Raw genomic sequence first — 17011 nt, forward strand, 5'->3', positions numbered from 1 at the left:
TACAAATTAAATACTGCCTGAGCTATTCACTCTACAGCTAGACAGATGACTGGCTGATTGATTGACATCCAATAAAAGTAACTATTAGGAAGGGGCATCTTGCTCATCAAGTTCTTCTCTAAATCGTGAATGCATTCATTCAGTGGCAGGACATACTGATATGCCCTCAAGAGGCTCAACATCCATTGTCTCCATCCGTGCATATGTCTCTTCTCTTTCAGTTCAGTGCCACGGCCCATCAGAGCACCTCCTCCCTGGTCCCATTTGGCAGTCAGTATCGAGACCGCTGCTGATTCTCCATCTGTCAAACTCAATCTACCTTCCACATCGAGGGAGGGCATGGAGTGTGGACTAAGAAAAGAACAAAGGGAGCAGGCTGGCTTCACCCTGGATGTGATCCACTTTAAAGGGACCAGAAGTCCTGAAGACATGGAAGTTTCCCTAGCAGGACTTGCTTCCAGGCTTTGTGGAAGTCTGGCTAGAACCAAACAGCTGGCAAGATAACATCCCTACATAGAGCAGCTTTTGTACTGTTTTCCCAGCTACACAATTTCCTCTTAACCTTCAAGAGGAGAGGGTACTCTGGTGGGAGCCACTTTGAAATTCTGTCCAATGAGCTCCACGTCCTCGTTATGGGAGATAGATCCAGAGGAAACACCTAGTCCTAGTTGGCCAATTAGATGGAATGACATGTCTTCAAACTCCTTGAGAATAACCAACTGAAACCGCCTCTCGCATTGGCTACCCGTGTGACCCAGAGATGAAGACTTTCACATTTCTTTGGCCTGTGCCTTCAACTGTAAAAATAATAATTTGGAAAAGCTGATGTCAAAATTCCTTTCTGATCCTTCTTTGCAGTTTTCTGGTTGAAGACGAGTTTCAGAATCAGTGAGCCTCAAGCTCAAGACCTTGTCCTGGCAGGTATTATAATATATTTATAGCTTAAAATTCCTCAAGAATGGAAGCATCTATTTCACTACCTGTAAGCAGTGGTGATGACAGTGTCTAATACACTGTCTAATAACATATATCAAATGACATATGTAAATGCTTAAGATACCAGCATACATAGTTAGGCATCTCATGACCTCTGCTATTGCTACTGCTGTTTTTATTTCTGCAGGCTTGGAAAGAGAAGGAAAGGGAAAGATTTAAAAACAAAAACAAAAAAACATCATAACTGTTCAGCCAGAGGAACAGTATTAATAAGGAGTAAAACCATTTGGCTTATTAACAGTGTGAGAAGAAGTGCCATGAATCAGCTTGACTCTGTAGGCATATAAACACACAAAGCATGTTTAACAATGGGCTGTGAAAGGAAGCTACCACTACTGATCTTAAACGTCATAATTCTCAGAGTGTAAATAAAAACCTAATACAAACAGAACTGTGTAAAATAATAAACTATCTCATGAGTTGTCATGTCTATAAACAACTGAACTTGAAAAACCATTTTCCAGTCCTTAGTCATCTTTCTCTGTGACCTGTCATGGTGACATCCATATCTACTTGGGATATTCCTTTCTTCTATCGGGAGTCTGAACACTCACTATACATAAGATAATCTCTGATGAAACTTACCACCTCAACACAGAAACTATCCCCAAATTCTGAAGGTGGCAATGTTTCAAGATGCTCTCTGGTGCAGTTAGGAGAGTGGCCTATGATAGTTGTGCTTCTGGTTTTGAACAAGTCAATGTCTTAAGTACATAGCAAGCAAAAGTGAAGGAACAAATAACAACTAGGAGATAGCATAAACATTATCAGATCAGTTCACAGCATCCAGCAGACAGCTGGAGAAGCCCGAGTGAGCAAAGGTAACACTATCAATTTTGCAGCTTACAAGCATCTGGCAGGAATCAGCTGGGGAAGCGGAGTCAGTCGGATGGAGTGTCTTACTGATCTCTCCATAGATGAGCTTCCCAAGACTGAACTCCCATCTCTCCCTGTTCCCACTGCAAGCATTTTTATATCGTGGAATACAGAACAGTTACTTCTGTTGGAAATGGCTTACTATCTAGCTGTACCCAAGAACACAATGTTATTACCCTTGGCATGTTTCACTATTCCCTTCTCTCCCTTTCTTAGTTACGAAGACACTTTGAGACAAATATATCTGAGTCTGAAATGGATGAGCCAAGCCTGCTTCCAGAGCCAACGTGTCAGTGGCCTGAAACAGCACAGCACAATCTACCAATATCATTGTATTTCATGTTGAGAAGAATAGATCAGCATATCCATTCTCAAAGAGTTTCTATATAATATACCCTACAGAAAATCACTGACACAGATGTACTTAAACATACAGCCTGTTCAGGTTCCTTTGTTCGGTAAGCAGTGTGATCAGAGAGAACACAACAAGGCAATAAAATAAAAACTAATATTTATCCAGTGGTACACAATGTGGCATAATATAAAGCCAGCCTCAAGAAGTAAAAAATTTTCAACCAGAAATAGGTTGTGGTTAGTGAGGCAGTTTGACTGAGGGTACTCAGACAGAATAAAAATGTTATTTTACCTGTAAACCCGAGAGCAAGTGCCCCTAAATTGATGGGACCAGAGATCAATGATCAAGGCGTCATCCAAAGGGCATGATATATTTCTTTCCCCTATAAAAGGTTTATCTGGATCACATGCATCCTAGTTTATTATACCATGTTCTTGAGGATTTGTGCCTCATGTTGTGCCTCATTGTCCTGGTTTGTATGTGCAAAACAACACGTGCCCACATGGTCTCTTCAGACTCACATGAGAGTCATCACTAGAGGATCCTAGATACTCCCAAAGAAATGCAAGAACTTTATCCACTGTCCCTTATTTATACCATGGCACTGGGAGCTCTCCGAACAAAATGAATTGCTATAGTCCCTGTTCCACTCAGTTATCTTAACAATATCACGAGTTGTCAAGCTGCGGGCTAGTGAAACTTTTTCAAAGTCAACTTGCTCTTCTGAAAGACAATAAAAGATAATGTCTCACATATTCTCTTCCGAGATCACATCTTTTCCTCTGTTGTATTTAGACAACATAGGGACAACGTGATACCTTTAGAAGACATGGAAAATGAGCTCCTGACTTGCTAACTTTGCTAAACTGCAAAAATAATCGGTAATTAAGGAATTTTTGTGTTCAAAATTTGATGCTATTCAGTTAAGTTTGTATCTCAAAACCATATTCTTGCAAAACATCTAGAATGGCTATTTTAGAATTGAGAATGTGGCTGAGCAGTCCTCTTTTCTGAAGCTGTGTCAGAAACTGAATTCCAAAATGTAATTCAAACTGTTTTCGACACTCGGATATCTGCAAGGTAGGTTCCCTGCTTGCCCTGCTACATTTGCATGTTTTCAGGTGGGAATCTGTTGATATGAGGTGGTGACATTCAGAGAGAGTTTTGAAGGAGCTAAATGATGAAGTCTTGAGGTGAGAAAAGCGTCCTCCAGCCTGCTTGGCTAATGAGTGTCTCTGAAGCAGCATGTTCTGCAAGTGTGGAAAAACATAGAAGCATCCTCTGATTTTATTTTATGTGTAGAATGCAAGACGCTGTTCTGTGGCCCCTTGGACGTGTTTTCCATCTCCTCTCAATGAACTTGGACGGGCTCACCTTATGCCAATGGCAGGTGAGAGAGAAGTCTTCAGTGGAGGTACCGGGTTCCTCCAAATCACTACTTCTCAGAAGCCAGTATCTAGATCAACCATCTGGAGGGTCAAAGCGGAGATTCTGACCCAAGAGCTTTGAGGTGTAAACTGACTGATCCATGAGCCCACCGTAAGTAGCTAGGCTCCTAACTGCTTCCATGAGACAGCAGCTTTTACTACATGGAGCTGTGCTGATCTCTGAACGCGGGATATTCCTCCTCAGAACTTTAACCGAGAACTCTTCCTTTCCATAGATAGGCAAGAAATAAAGGTCATCACGAGCCATATTAGAGTTGAAAGCATATGAATGAATAAATGCAGATGGAAGCACCCAGAAAAAGGTTAGCAAGGGCTTGAGAGATGATCAGTGGTCAAGATCACTTGAGGTGCATGCAAAGGGAACTGAGTTTGAAGCCCCAGCACCCATGTAAAAGCAAGGCAAGGGTACACATACCTGCGACCCCAGCACTGGGATGTGCAGGCAGCTGAATCCGGGAAGATTGGAGGCCAGCTAGCCAAGCCAAGATGCTGAACTGTGTAGTTCAGTGAGAGACATTATCTCTAAATGTGAGGTGAAGAAAATAGATACTCCACATCCTCCTCTGGCCTGCATATGCATTCATCCAGGCATGCACACCTGCCTAAGTGTGGATACATGACACATAGCATACATGTTTTCACACATACAAACACAGAGCGGGGGTGGGGGAGGGAGCACTTAGCCAACTGCTCAATTACCAACTTTAAAACAACTGAAGGTGAAAATTATTCCCTCTTCTCCTACACAATATAATGAGTGCCAGCACCTCAGATGTCCTCCTTGGACCCTGCTTGCCACTCTACTTTTATGTTCTCCAGGAAGCCATTACATTCTCCAGTAAGTCACTGCTCCAGGTGTCTGCTCTAGCCAAGTCATGACCAATACTCTGGCCTTCTCCACAGAGATGTTTTGAAAGTCTGTCAGCTAGAGCTCAGAGTAGCAGCGGAATTGCCTTGAGAGCAGACCTTTCCCAGGCTCAGATTCCATTGACTGATTTTCAAGACAACTACTTCTTAAATCAAATTGTACAGAGGAAGAGAGGGTGGTTTTCCATGTCTACACACATTAAAATTTATAGTTTTCTCTTTTCCCCCTTTTATTAAAATATAGATTCTTTCTTTTTTTTTCAAGACAGGGTTTCTCTGTGTAGCCCTTGCTGTCCTGGAATTCTGTAGACCAGGCTGGCCTCGAACTCAGAAATCCGCCTACTCTGCCTCCCAAGTGCTGGGATGAAAGGTAAGCACCACCACTGCCTGGCTAAAATATAGATTCTTTTTGCATACAATATAATCTGAATACAGTTTTCCCTACTTCTACTCCTCTGCATTCATCCATACTACCTCTCTCATCCAGATCTACTCCCCTTCCGTCTCTCATTAGAAAAGGACAAGCTTCTAGGAGATAACACAAAACACGAGGAAATAACATTAGATAAAACAAAAGCCATCGTATAGAAGTTGGACAAGCCAAGCCAACAGAAAAATGGAAGAGCCCCGAGAGCAGGTACAAGAATCTGAGACCCGCTCATTTACACATTCAAAAAGCCAACTGAAAAAAGCAGTAACTGAAAGCTATAACATACATGCAAAAGACCTCGTGCAGGCCCATATGGGCCCTGTGCATGCTGCTTCAGTTGGAGTTCACCATTAACAGTTCACTAACCTTATTGCTTGTTTTGTACATAACAAAATCAAGCTATAGTACAGAAAATTTATTCATCACACAAATAATAGAGTGGAAACAGGATTGCAAACTATGCATCTAATCCCCAGTGCTGTGTCATTCCCTCAGCTCCATCTTGGAAGAAATCTTCCTAAGGTTTGGTTTGGTTTGGTTTGGTTTGGTTTGGTTTGGTTTTGCCTTCCAAGTCACTTGCAAGTCATTGCAGCTACTCTTGGCGTTGCGCCAACAGATGGTGGTACCCATGGATCAAAGAAGTGTTGACAATGAGATATCATAAAGAAGCATTTCTCATAGAAGAAGCAGAAGAGATGGAATAAGACCTTAGTGTCAGTTCACTCCTCTGACCTCTCAGAGGAGACCCAAGAAAGAACTCTTGACTTACTCTATTTTGGCCTCTATTTGTGTTGCAGGGAGGGGATGTCTGTTCTAACTCATACTAGATTAAGTACCTTCTAAAAAGTATGCTTTTGCAAGAAGCTGACCACATTCTCACTAGCCTAGACTTTGCCATGTGATCAGCAGCAGGCTTGGACAATGCCACATGGTTCTAGGAAAGACCCTATGAACAGAAGAGCATGCCATAGGTAAGAGCTGGCCCACGGGTGGAAGACGAACCACACATGAGATGAGCCAACCTAGATGCAGACTGACTGAAGGTGGGAAAGTGGTCCTAGGAACCACATAGAGGATGCATGAAGGAGCAGTGTAGAGAGAAATCGTCTGGGGGCTGATTTATTATGCTCTGTCTCCACTCTGCTATCAGGATGCCCAGAGTCTCCGAGGTACTGGTTTACGCAGGACTGGAATTTTTATATCCAGGGACGCTGTCTCAATCTAATTTGGTAAGATGGGAAAATCATATCTCATAAAACTATCAGCCTTTGCCAAGAACCCATATAAAGTTTACAGGCTGGCGAGGTGTCTAGCCATAGAATGAACTTCTATTACAGGTGATATGGAGACAATGGGCCTAGGGATGGAATTATTTTAATAAGAAATGTGACTGCTCTGTATGTGCAGTGTGTTCCTTACAACCCAAACTTCATAAATTTTTATAAGGTGTCTATGAGCTGCTGTGTCACCATCGCTCCATCAAAGCTTTTGCAAATAAAGGAATCCTGATATGGGTGTGATACATTATATGATATCAAGATACAATGCTACCCTCACTTCCTGTCTCTGCAGTACCATTTACGTCTTCTATACAAATGCAAGGATAAATATATTCCCTAGTCACTGGGAAATGGGTTTGTCTTTTTGAGCAGCACGCATCAGAAAATAGGATCTTGCTTTCCTCCAGCAATTCAAGATGGAGGATGAATGATGTTCAACAATAGTGGACTTGGCATGAGTCAAGGAAACTTCCTAGGGACTTGCTTGTGTGCCTTCCAGGTGTTGGAGAGAAGAGAAGGAAAGAAAAGGGAGTTTCCAACTCTTAGCAGCAATCATTTCTCAGCAGTTCATTTTGTATTGGGCCCAGGATAAACGCTCCCTACAGAGTACCTCATTGAGTCTCCAATCCTACTAGATATGTGATACACTGATTTTACACTAGAGGAGTCTTCTGCTTCACAACATTTGTAAGTTATCCAGGGTCATGCAGCAGGAAACTCATCTGGATGAGTCAGACCACAAAGAACAGAACTCTTTTCCATTGCATTTCCCAGATTGCTCTGCCCAGGACTGGGTCTCTTGTCAGCATCATCCTGTCTTTTTGGAAAATTCTGAAGTCATGGAAACAGAAAACATAGCCTAGTCTACCACCAGGGTCCCAGAGGGCAACAGATCCATGGGAAAACCAAAGATGTTGCATACGGGTATTTCCCCTATCTGATGAGGAGTGTGATTCAGGTCTCATTCCCTTCTCAGTCTTTCCCTGTCTCCCAGAGACAGAATGTATGGGAGAGGTAATTAGGATGTGACTAGGGTTAGAGCTGGAAACAGAATATTGCAAGAATTTTGCTTCCTTACCTGGAGGATAAAACTCATCCCAGGTATTTCTTTTAGGTTAGGAGCTAGATGGGTGCTTTACCAACGAAGGCAAAGCCTATTGCGATCAAATATTGCAAACAGCATATGAGAAGCACAGAGAGTGTGGTATGAAAAACACAAGGATTCTCAAGGACGTTGAAGCAAGGTTGCCTGCTTACAGCATGGGGATGGTCCCACAAGTCTTGACCTTGTGTGCAGGTCAGAAATCAGTTGTGGGATTCTGGCTAACGAATAACACCATGGAATCTGCACTGTTGGGTTGCTAAGTGAGATCACACGATGCAATGACACAAGTGCTAAGTAAAATGCCATGTGCTAGAACTGAGGGAAGGCATGGTCATTCGTTCTTGTTTTAAGGGGTCTAGAAACAGCTCCTACTTTCTTCTTACATCCTCCTGCCCCTGTCTATAACCAATATGAATATGGCTCTGAACAATTATGCCAAGGGGACGATCACAGAGGCCAGCTCAGCTGAGTTTCCACTGAGCCCTGGAACTCCTTCCATTCTGTTTCTGGTTTCTGGTGACTGATCCACACACTGCTGACTTTCACTGTTCAGCTCAAGGGAATGTGAAACTTCAAGGCAGACAGACTGTTATTGGAAAGTTGGAATCATTAGAAAGTACTTTCTCGTATTGAGTTGAAATCTGTCTCCCTATATTCCTGCCCACTGAATCTGGTCGTGCCTGCTGGAGCTTCAGAAAATGAATCTACTTCCGTATCCACATGCCATCCTTTCAGGGTTGTCGGGCAACTGCCATGCCTGTTCAAAGCTGTCTTATGTGACACAGATGGTGGGGCTTGTGCCAGTCCTCTCGCTGAAGCGGGTTAAGAGATAGCGGCCATGGGGATTAGGGAGGTTCACAAAAATTCCATCCTGTCCTTCATCAAACTGAGCTGTTTGGAACGGCTTCTGCCCATAAGGAGTTCTGACCCCAATGTGCGTGGTCAAAATAAAGCTTGAAAGGGATGAAGAAGTGGGGGGAGCCAGAGAGGCCCTTCGAGTTCCATGACCTTCCCAATTAGGCACAGGCTTTACAGATTATTAAAACCCCATCCTATAGAGATGTCCTCGAGCCACCTGCATAATTACTCCTATGGAGCAGTTCAGATGTTTCTTTTTACATTTTTCCCTTAATATTAGAAAATAAGCTTGCCAGGTGATCAGTAATATGGCTCTTAAGATCTGTAAGGTTTGATGTTGTTATATCCTGAATGATTCTCCTCCTCCTCGGATCTATCATATCCAGAGGACATATAGCATTAGCATTCTGCTAATCATTCACATTTACCAAATTACCCTTCAGTTACCAGTGAGCCTTCCTGTACAGTGTAGGCAAGAAGGTGATATCGGGGAGACATGAGGCAGACCGAATGCAGGACTCAATCACAGAATGACCCTATAACAAGGAAATGCTACACTGTAGGCCTATGAAAACAGAGTGGGAGTTAACTAAACACAACAGGACTGTTGGGTTTTGAGATACTGATCAGAGTGAGAGCTGAAATTCAACTGCGACTGACCAGTATCATTTGGACTAATTATTATATGCATACATCAACATAAGCAATTCGTCCATTTGAATTGTAAATGGATAGACTGAAATGCACACCCTGAAGACCCAGGAGGATTGTTACACGGCCCAAAGAGTTCTTTGCTACAGTTTTTGATCGTTCAGAAACATGATCTCAATGATTTGATTCCCCTCTGCCAATGCCAGCCCACAGCACACCCTAGTATTCCTTCTCCCCTACAATACAAAAGGAAGACAACAGATCTGAAGGCCGACCGAATGCTCAGCAAATCTAAACCTTGCTTATGTAAGTCCTACACAGCAAGAAAAATCTCCCAGGGCCTGAAGGACGTACAGGTGTCTCTGCCAGGACACCAGCAGTTTGCACACCATCACATTTGGATCCTTGGCACTTACAGTGGTCGCTATTTGGCAGCTCTGGAAAGGGATGATGGGAAGAAGCTGAAGAGAAAGGAGACCATAATTTCCCTCTGCAAAAAAACACAAAGACAGAACAAATGGCTGCTCCCAGAATGCTGAGAAGGGAAAGCCTTGAGGCGTGGGAAGGAAGAGACCCTGCCAGCATTCAATAGTCCTGGTGGTCTCTGTCCCTGCCACTGAAACCCGAGTGGTCACCAAAGCCCAACTTCCAAATAGTACTGAGAGCAAACCAAACGCAGGCATGCTTCACTGGCTCCAAGACATCAACTCTTAGGAACTCCTTTTGGTTTTAGTGAGGGTTTGAAGGCTTTGTGCTTTTCTTTTCTTCTTGTTTTTCTCTTTGGGAAGGAGGGACACCGAAAGGCAATGTACTTGTTCATCATGGGTGTGTGCAGCTGTGTGCACAGGGTATGCACATGTATGAGCACATGTATGGAGGCTAAAGGTGTCTTCCGTCATTGCTCTTCGTGTTATTTGTTGAGACAAGGTCTTTCCACTGAACCTCGAGCTTAGCCATGAAGCTAGACTTGCTGTCCATCAAGGCCCAGATCCCAGAGACCTCAGCGCACCACACTGCATCCAGTGTCTCCATGTTCAAGCTGGAGGACTCAACTCTGGTAACTATGCTTGCATTGCAAGCACATTGCTGACTGAACAATCTCCTCAGATGGGGTCCTAGAATCCCAACAGCCAGTATGTGATGCTTACAGAAACACTGAGGCACAGCATACAGCCAGCACTAGACACCACTGTAGGGAATTGAAACGGGCTAGAACCATAAAGGGAGTTAATGATGGAGCAAAGCCTGCTTGCCAGGATTCACACAGGAAAGGCCCTGCATGGCTGGGTGTGTGAAAGGCCCCGCATGGCTGGGTCCTGGGACAAAGTGAGGACAGTATGGTCTGATGGGGCTATGTTTTTTTCCTCATCTTTCACTCAGAACCATAAATAATTCCAACAAGCATCTCTAGCTGAGAAGCGGTATAAATCTGCAAGAGTGGCCTGGGTGCTCCTCTAACCTGGTGAGGCTAAGCCTCTGCTATGGCTTGGCTCTTAGATGTCCCCCAGAGCTGCAATGTGTTAAATTGGTTCTCCAACTGTGGTTAGAAAATTACATTATTGCACGGGTGATATTAGAAGGAGGCATTAGATCTTGGCCTCTTCTCTTTTTGGCTTTGCAAATATGAGAACAGCTGTGCCCCCATCCTTATCATGCTGTTGGCCCTCGCCACAATCCCCTAATGCTACACATCTGAACACACCCCCCGCCCACATACACACCCTTTTAAGTTTTAGCTCAAATATTTTCTCTGGGCCATGGGAAACTGGTTGACATACACTTCCAGGGTGAATAAATACTAATGCCACGTTCCTTTACTTCCAGTACTCAGAAGGCAGAGGCAGGCTGATCTCTGCAAGTTCAAGGCCAGCCAGCCTAGTCTACAGAGTAAGTTTCAGAGCAGCCTGGGCTACACATACAGAACCCCTTTCTCACCTTCCAAAAAAAGATTCTATGCTTATGAAAGTGAAATTTACTGTTAAGAATCATAGGACAGACATGGGGTATATGAATATGAGCTCTGGAAATCCTTCATGTACTTCACCAATTATATCTTTCTCTTGTCATTTATGTTGCTTTCTAAACTACAACAACAAATAAAATCAAGATTTTAATATAAATGCTGCTATGTCCAGGAGGACTTGGGCGTCCCTCCATCTAAAGTCAGTTTTCTTGGAAGAAAACACCCCTGAAGTAGATGTGCCCTTGCCCTGGATACACAAACCCTAGTGATGTAGGTTCCTATTACCGGACCACTCCTGATTCCTGCCACTTCAAACATCCCATGTGTTCTCCTGGGGACTGATGGAAGGAAGCATGGTCATACAGACGCTATTTAGCCAGTTGATTTAACCCATCTGTATTAGTAAAAAATAAATAAATAAATAAATAAATAAATAAATAAATAAGTAAATAAATCAACCTCCCTGTTCTTTGCAAGGCTATACATTCTCAAGAGCCCTTACAATGTTTATGATTCTTCCTCCCTTAAGGCTTCCCTTTCACTGTTCTTCTCAAGTAAAAAGGAAAAGTCAATGAGAAAATACAAAAAGACATCATGGCAGAGCAATAGATCTGAGGAGAGGGGAGAGAGGGAGGGAATAAGGGCTGGCTGTAGTCAGATGTATTGCATGAGAGAAGAATAAAGAAATGTAAAAATAAAAATTTAGATTAAAATAAAAAACATCATTGCAAAATACCAAGTGAGTTTCAGTCTGAAGCTCAAGCCTTCAGGGTTGTAACAGCTCTTTGGGCAAAGAAGTCAGAGTACCTACACCAGAGTACCAGATATGAACAGTAAGATTCACGATGGTCAGTTATGGCTACCTTGATGAATACAAGAGGTGCCAAGGACTTCGCTAAGTACATTGTGTTCACTAAGTACGTTATGTTGTATTACCTAAAATAATTCTATGGAAGTATATTTTCATTGTTTCTCAGATTTGGGAAATTAAAGTCATAAAAATGTTAAGCAATATTAAGTCAATGTCACACCACCAATAAATGAAACTGCTAGAAGTTACATTTACAAAGTCTGACTCCAGACTTTAAATCCAATCTTTGGGCTGCTCTATCTCCCATCTTCAGCAGTGCAACCCACATGAGAATTGAGTGCCTTTCCAGGACTCCAGCATGTGAAATAGTCAACTGACTTACATAAAAACATCTCCTGCATTTAAAATCAAAATGCCTCATTCGTGTATATATGAATGTATATACATACACACACACACACACACACACACACACACACACACACACATATACTTTTTTATATCTAAACAATGAGATCACATGATTAGTGTCATTATTCTAAACATTAGATTTCCATAGCATATAAGGTAATTCCCCCTCAAAGTCTGTGAGGGCAAGTTTCTCCACTCCCAAGCTATCAGAGCATACACACACACACACACACACACACACACACACACACACACACTCTTACAGTATGAAGTTTAGAATCTAGTGATAATACTATTAAGCATTATCTGTCATCACCTGCACTGCTTAATGTCCTTAGGCTCTTATTTTAAATATTCTAAATTTTTGGTCTCCTGTTTTTCTATTTACCAAAGGCAATTTTGTGCAAAGGTCACTTTTAACCCTAAAGACACCATGACTTACTGGTCATCTGAATGACTTAAGGCCATTTCCACACCCTTTTCTGATGTGTCATAGAAACAGCAATTTGTTAAGCCTGAGAGGAATTAGACTTTGAGCCCTTTTGGGAAATCAGTGTAAGCTGACTAAGTGTCTAGGCTTTGAGTGCATAAAAACCTTACTTAATAGGCTAAGCATGAGACAGACCACTTAGAGAACACACTTCAAACATCACAGCTCTCTGTAGAATTTTACACTAGTAAACTGAACTAAAGACTTAGAAGAATGTGCTCATTGCTTCTCACAAGAGTCTTCAGTGTAGCCCAATGTATTTTTAACATTCCATCCCACCTTCTTAATTGTGTTATTTAAAAACTTATACATCACAATGTGGAAAATAAACAGTGGGCTGTTAGTACAAACTTCACTGAAAACATTCTTCCGCACTAAAAAGTAACCCAGAATGAAACTTTGCATTCCAATTGATAAAAGGATTACACAGCAACCCTGATAACCATGGTCATTTAGCATCCTACATAATCATGGTCATATAGCAACCCTGATAACCATGGTCATACAGCATCCTAGATAATGGCCATATAGTATCCTCAATAATAATGGTTATATAGCATCTCTGATCACCATGGTCATATAGCATCCTAGATAATCATGGTCATATAGCATTCTACATAATAATGGTCACATCGAATCACTGATAATCACATTCTGCTACTCCTACCAGATGCCCTAAGATTACAAAAACACCTTTTTTATTTATTTTCAGATATATGAAGAAAAAGTGGAATATCAATAGCCCCGGTTACTATTTGTTCTGTCCATTTTTCCAATCTTTGTTTTGCTGATACAATGATAATATAATAGCATAATGGCTATTCAGAATGCCAGCCAAAAAGAGGGAAGAAACTTTGATTGGCTTTAGCCCGAGTATGCTGCTTTTATTTTTAAATTCCATTTCCCATTATAAACACAGAAATGTAAATGCTTTGTGCATTCATATTTATTACCAAAATAAAATGCTCTCTCAGGTCCATGGATTTCAATCCTTTTTATTTGTTGATGATAGAACTGTCTTTATTAAAGAGCTAAGTCATTTTTCATAAAATAGGTAAAAAAAAGTCTAGCTATCCTTCTGTATCAGTTTATAAGTATTTTAATCTATCTCTGCTATTTACGAGATCATAGAGTTGATGTGGCACCAAATGAATCAAATACCAAAGGGTGGTTGAATTTTTATTAGTATATATGCCTTCCCTATTTTTTCATTGCCTTCTGAGAAATATGCTCATAAATTTCTTTTCAAACTGATCACACTGGGCTGAAACTCTTGAAGCTGAACGGGGAGAGAAGAAAATGTTGACTAGGCAAATCCTTGTGGATCAGGGCCTTTGAGCTGCAGCCCAGTGATTGGCAGGGTGAACAGTCTCTGCCTTTCCCAGAATGCAGTTGCACCTGGCAATATCCCAGCATCTCACACATGGTCCACCATGACCAAGTCACTTCTCCATAATGAAATCAAGACCCAATGAACTGAAGTAACCCCTCCAAACGCTCTCCTGGCTGATGACCCAAAGGCCAGAGTGTGCCTGAGAAAAATACTATGTACACTCAGCCATCACGTTACACCCATCTTATCCCCCGGAAGCTGTAGCTCTCCACTCAGGCTGGGGACTAGAATGGCTCTGGGAGATGGTTTTTTTTTTTTAATATTTATAAGCATTTTATTGGTTTAGTTCCTTGAAGTGATTTTTAGTGCGTACTTAAGGATTACAAAACCTGAACCACAAATCCAGGGAGCAGGCCTTTTCTGAAGAAACACAAGTATGTCAGGTCTAGTAATGCCAGCTATTTGAGAGGATGAGGCCGGAAGATTCCAGGTTCAAGGCCAGTCTATGAAACTTAGTGGTCCTAACTCAAAACGAAACAAAACATACATACATACATACATACATACATACATACATACATACACTGGTAAACCTAGAACCCTGGATTTGATCCATGAAACCCATGTGGTACAAAGGAAGAAGAGAAACCATTTCTGCAAGTTGCCCTCTAACTTCCACATGCCCATCCACATGCACATGTGTAAGTATGTATATACGCATATACACAATAAATTAATTAAATGTAATAAAAAATAACATTCTAAAAATTAAAAGGGGCTCAGCAGTAGAGCACTTGCTTAGCCTGATTCAAATCCCAATACAAAAAATAAAAAATAAAAAAGGGTTTTAAGAAAACAATGAATTGCTTCCAACAATAGAAGTTCTGGTTGTTTAGCTGGAACAGGACCATGATGCTGGTGTGTGGCAGAGACACACACCAGCTTGAGCAGAGCAGCAAGCCTCATTTCTTTGCCCAGCTCAGCATGTGCTTTCCACCTCAAGGGGAGGAAGGTACCACATGGTGTCTGCCTTGGTCCTGAAGCAGACCCAAGAAGCTGGGTCACCCACATCTTCTACTGACAGGTGATGGAGGACAGAGTTTTCTTGGGCCTCACACACTAGTGACCAAGGTAGAAAGAGAGTCTGAGTCTCCTGCACCCTGAAAAACTCTGGACATGATAGAAAAAATGAGTGGGTAGAGAGTTAGGTGAGGCAACCAAAGAGAATTTTAAGGGATGGCGGGGAGGTAAAGGGACAGAGAGCATGCACATAAAGTCAAGAGCAGGGCAAAATATGGAAGCAGAGTAAGAAAGAGCCAGAGCCAGGATGCTCAATACCAGGAAAACGAGCAGTGTATAACAAAGCACTATTATTTGGCTGGAGAAAAATACAATGGGGTCAAATCCAAATGCAATAACATTGCAGGAAAATCACAGGGCAACACGGGGAAATGCTCACCCTTCCACCCAGCCTTGGGAAAGATCGGCACCTTGTACTTTCCTAATATGAAGTAGTACTGAAGCAAGCATAAGCTGCAGTGCAAGTCACCAAGAACAGCACTAGTCACTGCTAGTAACCCCCCCAAGTCTGCTTAGCATCACCTCTTGCCCCACCCCACCCCCACTGAACATTTTAGGAACAGCTTCTTCCACACTACCTTGGGAGTATTTTACAGATGCAGAATCATGGGCCTTATCCAAGTCCCTGCTCAGCCACAATCTGCATTTAATAATGTTTTCTGAATGGTTTATGTGCATATTCAAGTTTATGAAGCACGGGCTCTACTATAAGAATCAAGCTGAAGTGTTTAAATAATATCAGTTATATAAGGTGAGACTACAGAACCAAGGAGAACATCACCCAACTAGTTAATTTATCTACTGGTGTGTCACAAGAGGCCAGGACCTGGGCTAGGTACTTCAGGAAGTGAGGGACTAAGGTTGGGCTAGGTGTCCTTGAGCACCACAGTGCCCTTGAGTACAGTGCAGAAAACACATAACAGACTTCACTTCAGAGAAGAGAAATCGAAGGTAATAGAACTTGGGGGAGTCAAAGCGGTAGTTCAAAGGGAGATCAAGAAGCATGACTCCCAGACAGGTGGGCAAGGCAACAGGGAGAGGAGAGGTCTGGTCCGGGCAGAGGGGACAGCATGAGCACAGCACGGAGCAGTGCAGAGACATGCTGTGTGTTGAGAGAGCTGCTACCTTCAGCATAGGGCAGGTCAGACTGTGGCCAGGAAGCACCTGACTGCACTTCAGAGGGCTAAACAGAGAAGGCTTAAGCCAGTGGGATTTCTGGGGCCCTGTTTCTACCATGTAGGACTCCATTTTAGAAGTAGATTCCAACATTGAGTATTTTCTCAGTATATCACTGAACATAAGCAGATGTTTGTAGGATTCTCAGCCAAGGCTGTGGCTAGCACAGAGCAGATTCACTCAATAAGGGAGTCAATGAGGTCAGAGTATAGCTTACCAGCAGAGGACCTTGCTCTGAGAGCAGAGGTTTGGACTACTGGAGCGTTTCAGAAGCTTTGACCAGTGAGGAAGTCTTCCACGGCTTATTCTCCAAAAGCAAGCATGAAATTCACTAGGAATGTGAGAGACAAGAGATGGCAAGTGAGTCCAGAAGCCAGCGTGGTAACATCTAGAAAAAGATGACACTGAATGTAGGCAGCCACGCTGTGGATAAGAAAGTGAGGCTGTCAAGAGGCTTTGTGGAAATGGAGACGGTGGGACTGTCTGTGCATCCATCGCATGTGGAAAGCAACGGTATGGGAGGAGGAGGCTCTGGGTGCTTAGAAGAAATGTGGAAACTGACACCAAGGCACCCCTGCTCATTTAAAAGAAAGACTGTGATTAGAGTTTATGTTTAGATTTAGAAAGCAGATGGTGGACTTGAGGCACCCGAGAGCAATGCAAGGCCTTCAGAGGGTTTCACAGGGCAAATATGATGTCTGCGAGGAATGCAGAAGTATGATGTCGTTTTAGGAAGAAGTGATCTAGATTAATAAAGGACAACACCAGATGAAATCTACAAAATGCAAAAGGAAGATAACCCAAAAAAGCAAAGAAGACCAAGAGACACCCCTAGAGGAAGGACAGAAGGAGGCAGAGGAGAGAGAGAGAGAGAGAGAGAG

At 42.5% G+C, this 17011-nt stretch overlaps 1 protein-coding gene across 8 annotated transcripts in view; it reads right to left on the bottom strand.

The window, feature by feature from the left end:
• The window catches only part of Znf385b (zinc finger protein 385B), a 394108-nt gene that overhangs the window by 373804 nt on the left and 3293 nt on the right, over window positions 1-17011 (bottom strand). For 3 of the 8 annotated variants that reach the window (XM_031370762.1, XM_031370761.1, XM_031370753.1), the window contains exon 2: window positions 16348-16461. The exons of 3 other annotated variants lie outside the window; for them this stretch is intronic. The gene's annotated coding sequence lies outside the window, so the exon portion shown is untranslated. Of the gene's footprint in view, window positions 1-9282; window positions 9301-16347; window positions 16809-17011 lie in introns of those variants that run through there. 2 more of the 8 variants (XM_031370754.1, XM_031370756.1) reach the window with 2 other exon arrangements.

This window comes from Mastomys coucha, unplaced genomic scaffold (genome assembly GCF_008632895.1).
Source record: "Mastomys coucha isolate ucsf_1 unplaced genomic scaffold, UCSF_Mcou_1 pScaffold15, whole genome shotgun sequence".
NCBI lineage: Eukaryota > Metazoa > Chordata > Mammalia > Rodentia > Muridae > Mastomys > Mastomys coucha.